Below are 6,542 nucleotides of genomic sequence, written 5' to 3' on the forward strand. Positions count from 1 at the left end.
TAAGAGGGTGAGAGAAGAGAGGTGGCTCAGTGTTGTAATGAGCAAAAATGGCAGAGGCAAGGATCTTAATGAAGGAGAAGGATAGGCCTCTGTGGAGTAGATCTGCTAAGTAAACCCAGGATTAGAGGAAGGGAGGGCAGGGTTGTGTCCTCTCCTTTAGATTGAATCCAGAAACAATACCTTTTCCACTTATCAGCATGTAATTTCCTTGTACTGGGTCTTCTGGCCTCAAGAATGGCATCCAGCACCTGCTTGCTTAGGCTGGTTACTGGGGGAGATTTCAAGGAATAAGCCAGGCTGCAAGGTTTAGGGTTTGCAGTTGCTGATGCAAGATCTGTCTCTTCTGGTGTAGGTGCCAGGATAGCACTGGTGTCAGGCTGCGCAGGAGTGGGTACCAGTGCTGGTGTGGCCAGTCTGGGGAAATCAAAATTGTCCTTGGTCTGTCCTGTCTTATCTTGAGCAATACTCTTGGGAGAAGGGGCAGAGGGGAAAGGCATAGATAGAGAGGTTTACCCACTGGAAGGATAGGGCATCCACTTTCCAGGCCCTGCTGTGGTGTACTGGTGCAGAATTTGCTGAGCTAGTGACTGCAGGGGGAGGCTGAATCAGAAGGTTGAAGGTGCTGTCATCTAACTGCCACTCATGTAGGTCTAGGAGATTTCTTTTTAAGTCATCTGCCAGCGAGTTTTGCTTGCCTGGCAGGAATTGAGCTTGCAAATTGACCTGCATGTCTAAGGCTGTGTTCCACAGGGCCATGGCTAGCCTGCAGAGTAGGAAAGAGAGGATTTCCCCTGCTTGTTGATGTACCACATCACTGTGGTGTTGTCTGTTATTAGCAGGTGTCCTGGTGAGAGTAGTGATCTGAAAGCTGTCAGAGCATGCTGCACAGCTAGCATCTCTTTTTTGTTGATGTGCAGATGAATTTGTCTTGGGCTCCAGTGGCCCTGAATACAGTTGCCATCCATGTGAGCCCCCCAGGCATAGTCTGATGTATCTGTGGTTAGGGTCTGGGTGGCGTGGGGTTGAGTAAAGGGCAGTCCCTTGTTGTGGTTGCATGCTGCTGCCCACCAAAGAAACTCTGTCCTTAGACAGGGTATGATATGAATGACTGTTTCCAGGTCCTGAGAATGTTGGCATCAAAGACTTTTGAAGTACCATTGAAGTTTCCTCATATGCAGTCTGGCATATGGAATTAGTAGGATGCATGAGGCCATGAACCCTAGGGCCTGCAGGATTTTCCTTGCAGATAGCTGGGTTCTGCTGGCCATCTGGAGCATTGCTCCCCGGGCCTCCGCTGAAAACAAGCTCTGTGGAACCTAGTCGGACTTTCCCAGTCAACAAATGTTAAATAAAAATTTTGAGTAAAACAGTCTGTCAGATAGGCTTGTTTTTCTGAAGTGAGGAATGCCATCTGGGATGCTGTGTCCAAGCTTGTTCCCAGGAATACAATCTTTTGACTGGGAACTAGTTTTGATTTATTTTTGTCAATGGTGTACCCTAGGGAGGTTAGAAAGTTTTTTTTTTACAATTGTCAGGTGCTGCAACAGCAATTCCTGAATGTCTGCCTGAATCAGGCAGTCGTCCAAGTACGGGTAAATTTGAATATTTCTCTGTCTGCAGTGAGCAATGGCTGGGGCCAGGCATTTTGTGAATACTTTGGGAGCAGTGGATATGCTAAAGGGTAGTACAGAGAACTGATAATGTATAGATCCTGCCCTGAAGTGTAGGTATTTCCTGCATGACTTCCTTATAGGGATGTGCAGATAGGTTTCTTTTAAGTCTAGAGTGGCTAACCAGGCATCTTTGGCTAGCATAGGTAGAAGCTGATGCAGGGTGAGAATTTTGTTACCACCAAGAAGGTGTTGAGAATTGAAAAATCTAAGATTGGGCGCCAAGTGCCCTCCTTTCTGGGTACCAGGAAAAGTCTGGAATAGAATCCTTGACCTATCTGTTCCACAGGAACAGGTTGAATCGCCCTTATAGATAGCCGGGATTGAACTTGTTTTTGTGCCTCTGCCCACTGGTTTGGAGTGGGGTCTGGGAACCCTTTTGGGGTTGGCAGAGAATGGAAGTAGAATTTGTACCCCTGGGATACAATGTTGAGGACCCATCGGTCTTTGGTAATGGAAGTCCAGTTTTTTGCATGAAGGGCAAGTTTTCCTCCTAGGGGCACAAGCAGTTGGGCAGAGGTGGGGAGTGGAGTAGAGAAGTCATTGGGAATTCTTTCCATAAGGGGGTGGCTTAGCACTCCCTGCTTTAGAGGTGGACGCACTCCAATTCTAAGATCTTTGCATACCCTGAGACTGTAATCTTGGGGGGGGTCTGTTTCCCCTTGGGTCTAGTTTGAGATGGCCTTGAGGGGGCTGGAAAGGACCAATGTTTCGAGGGGCAATGCCTACTGAATCTAGGAGGCTGTACTTGCAAAAATTCTTTTGACTGTCTGCATAAATTTAGCTTTTTCTTCCATCTTTTTAATTACCTCTTCTGCTTTGGTGCCAAACAGGTTGTCCTTGTTCAAAGAAGCGTCTAGTAACTTTGATTTGACATGGTCCGGCAATGTCTGCTCCTTAAGCCAAGCATGCCTTCTCAGTACAGAACCAGTGACTGCTGCCCTGCAAGATGCTTCTAGGGCGTCAAAGCTCAGAATGCATACTTGAGCATATGAAACTGAAAATTCAAAGCCCTAATGGCAAGAGTTGCAGAAGTATAAACTTTCTTACTCCATCTGTCCAAAGCAGTGGGATTCTTAGCTGTAGTTGCTTTGATACCCTTAGGCCCCCTGAGATATGACCTCTGGGTCAGCAGTAGGATTTTTGAAAAGGAATTGGTGAGAGTCAGGTACTCTGTAGTACCTATCTGGTTTCCTAGGAACAGCGGGTAAAGTATCAGGAGTTAAGCTGGATTCCATAAAGATATCATCCACAACATCCAGGACTGAGGGTATTGCTAAAGTCCTATGCTGTGGCAAATCTAGAAATTCTCGAAGTCTCTTTTTGGATTGAGGATAGTCCTGACATTCCCAATGGAAATGCTCTCTTAAGGTATGCAGGGTTTCACCAAAAGAAAAGTCATCTGGAGGAGAGGCAGAGGGAATGGATTCCTCTGCATCTGAATCCTCATAAGCAGATAAGGGCATGTCTTCATAGTCAGATACCTCAGAGTCGTCAGACTCTTGGTCTGTTGAGGCTGCTGGGGACTGGTCTCTTTCTCTTAGCAGGGAAAGGCGGTCTTCCCCTAATCAGCATAATAAGGTCTTCTGCCATTTTAAGCATTTGATGTTGTGGCAAGGGAGCAGGTGCATGTGCTTGGGGTCTTTGGTTTTCTAGGCATAGCACTTACTCTTGGCCTTAGAAACTCGGTAGTTTTAGACAGAACTGAACATGTGAAAGTTGTTGATTTGTGTTGAACATTGGTAGTGCAAAGTACTTCCTCAGAAGCCAGTGCCTGTTCAACGGCTCCAGACCCATCCAAGGTAGAGACATCCACAGATTCCATAGTCGAAGAGTCTCACGGCATACCGGACTCCGAACAGGTCTCAGTAGAGGCCTGTGAATCCACTGAAGTGGGCATCAGGGGCTGCAAAAGTGCCTCGAGTACCAGGGGACTGGCAACTAGCTTAATGGAAGCATTGTTGGCAGCTTTGGACCTGTGCAGTCTGTCTCTGTATGTATCCTTAAGTTTTTTCAGAATATCGGTACTCAGATGGCTTACCAAAGCCATTTCGGAATACAGAGATCAAGAACTAAAGTATGTAGCAACAAAATGGCCCTAACAATGGATGGTTCGGGTGTTGAACAAAGCACAAAACCGAAAGCGAGGTACATCATGGTCTGGACCTAAACAGGTGACGCAGTAAGAATGAAAATCTCAGTGTGGTATTAGCTTTCCACAGGCAAGACAATTGTTAACTTTTTCTGACATTGGTTAAAGCAAGAAAAAAGGATTCCCCAATGGAGTACTTGGCTTTAGAAGACTTCAGGATGATTCAATTCATAAAAGAAAAACTCAGGTAGTGGCCGACCAGCACTCATACGAACTGCTTCTGCTACAGGCTCCTCGGCAAGAAAGACTGATGTAATGGCGTCAGCTACCTGTTTTTATACTCCTGACAACCTGATGTCAGTACTGGAGCAACAGCAACCGATGCAGAAATACTCTGGTATTCAGACAGACTGAGGGCTACCTGCAGGCAGATAACCCAAGTGTGATGACTGCAATAGTGAAACAAGATCATCATCTGCCCTGGCTGGAGTCGGATCAGAGGACTTAAGATTTGACAGTCTGGGACGCTTGGTTGGGGCCTCAAAAGAAAGCTTCTTTCTAGCCCCAGAAGAGCCCGCCTTGGCTGGGGAACCAGTGACCAAGGGGCCTCCTTTGACAAAGCCTTTAATCTGGAGCTTATTACAATGGTCAACCAAGGCACTCGGGTTGAAAGCAGCATAAATGCCGCATTCCACCTCGAGGTGGTTGCCGCCGAGACAGAAAGGCACTCCTCATGTGAGTCGGAAATAGACATTTTCCGCCCACAACAGGAGCACCCTTTAAAACCCAAAGGTTTATCCGACATAACTAAACCAGGAAACCAAACACAAAGTCAAAAAAGAAGCCAAAGTTTGAAAAGCCTACTAAATCCATCCGAAACACTCACACACACAAACTAAGCAACTACTTGCACACCACAAAAAACTAGGCCGAACCACAAACCCCAAGAAAAAGACTTAAAGAAAGGGTAGGACTCAGCTGGGAGGGGATACCTAAGAAAGGAAAACTACATGCCAACACTGCAATGCAGAAAAATTACAAAAATTTAAGAAACCTTACAAGAAACACAAAGCAATCTGGGTCTGACTGACTGAGCGGCAAGTGAGATCTGAGGGAGTATAGGGCAGCAGAGCATTATGGGAGGGGAGGCGCTTGAACTAAGCTGTGTTCTGAGTATGCTGGCTTGGATCCAAGACCCTAACATGAGGAATGGTGACTAGATAACATCAGATCATATAGGTTACAGGCAAGTGGAACTTGCGCAAATGTACTATGCTCAGCAAACACACTGCCTTACTGGCATATGGGCAGATTCCTAAAATTTACCCGACTGGGAGGAGGAGGAGGAAGGGTCCAGGAGCCCCTGGAGAAGAGTACTTATGAAGCCTGGACTGGATCTAGAAAACATTCAGTTTGTAGTGCTATGTGAAGGCAAGTAGAGAGAACCAAGTTGCTGCCTCTAGAATTCTACAGTCTACTCCTTTCCAAAATGTCACTTAAGAGGAAAAGGCCCTGGTAAAAAGTGCCTTTACCTTCCTTAGATTCACTTCACCATGGTAGATGTAACAAAAAATACCAGAGGACAACTCGCTTGCAATGAATCGCTTAGAGACCTTGACTTTTCTTTTCCCAGGAAAAGGAAATAAAAAGCCTTTCAGCCTTCCAAAAGGGCTTTTTTCCATCAAGGTAGCTCCTGAGCTGCCTATGCAAATTCACAGAATCAAGCAACATCCATCGCTTATTCTTAGGTTCTTGAAAGAACATATGAAGATTAAAAGACGGATAGAAAATGAAAACTGTAACCACTTTGCATGAAAACAAAAAGGATGAGTGAGTAGTACAACTTTAGCCCTGAGGAAAATCAGGTAAGGTCATCCCACCATGAAAGCTTGCAGCTCAGAAACTCACCTTGCAGATATCAGAGCAATAAGCAAAACCGTTTTCCCACATTACAAACTTAAGATCAGTGTGAGCTGCTGGTTCAAAATGCGGTAAGGTCAATTATTCAAGAACACAGTTGGGATCTCACAAAGAAGGAATTTACTTGAAGTCACCTCATAAAATACTCCTTTTCATGTACTTTTACCAAAAAAGAAAAAAAAAATGAGAAAAAGGAGGAGGTTCTATTGGCAGATAAGCAGAGATGGCCACTAAATGCACCTAAATGGAGGCATATGCTAAGCCATTCTGAAGTAGCTCACACCAATATTTGAAAACCAAAGGGATATTAACCACACTGTACCAACTGTTTTTGGCTTCCTTTAACACCTGCTGCACACTCAAGAAACAAGTGCCGAAATGGAGTAAAAATAGAATCATCCAGGCTGTCAACAGAAATTTCCCCAAACTGGGGTTTACCAGTCATCCTTGAGACTGTGTGAGCAGATCCAGTGTGTGAGGAAATCTTTTGTAAATAAACAGGGAGAACCAAGATTGCCTAGGCTAATCGGGGGTCACCACAATAATCTCTGGCTTTTCTCTGAAGTTTCATTAGTACCTTTTAAATCAGTGGAAGGGTGGAAATGCATACAGGAACACAGCTATCCCAGGGAAAGAGAATGACTGTCTGTAAAGCATGGCTGCAAGGAGGTCTGGAACAGAATTTCTCCAGCTGTCTGTTTTTAAAGGAGGCAAACAAATCTACTAGAGGTATTCCCCACATCTGGACTCAATCCTGGAACACCACTGCCCTGAGCTTCCACTCATGACAGTCTGCCACAGATCTGTCTAGTCTGTCTGACACAATGTTCTGCTTGGATGGAATGTATAATGCCTGAGGA

Source organism: Protopterus annectens, chromosome 3.part1 (assembly GCF_019279795.1).
Source record: "Protopterus annectens isolate FY-2018-M chromosome 3.part1, PAN1.0, whole genome shotgun sequence".
In the NCBI taxonomy this organism is placed as follows: domain Eukaryota; kingdom Metazoa; phylum Chordata; order Ceratodontiformes; family Protopteridae; genus Protopterus; species Protopterus annectens.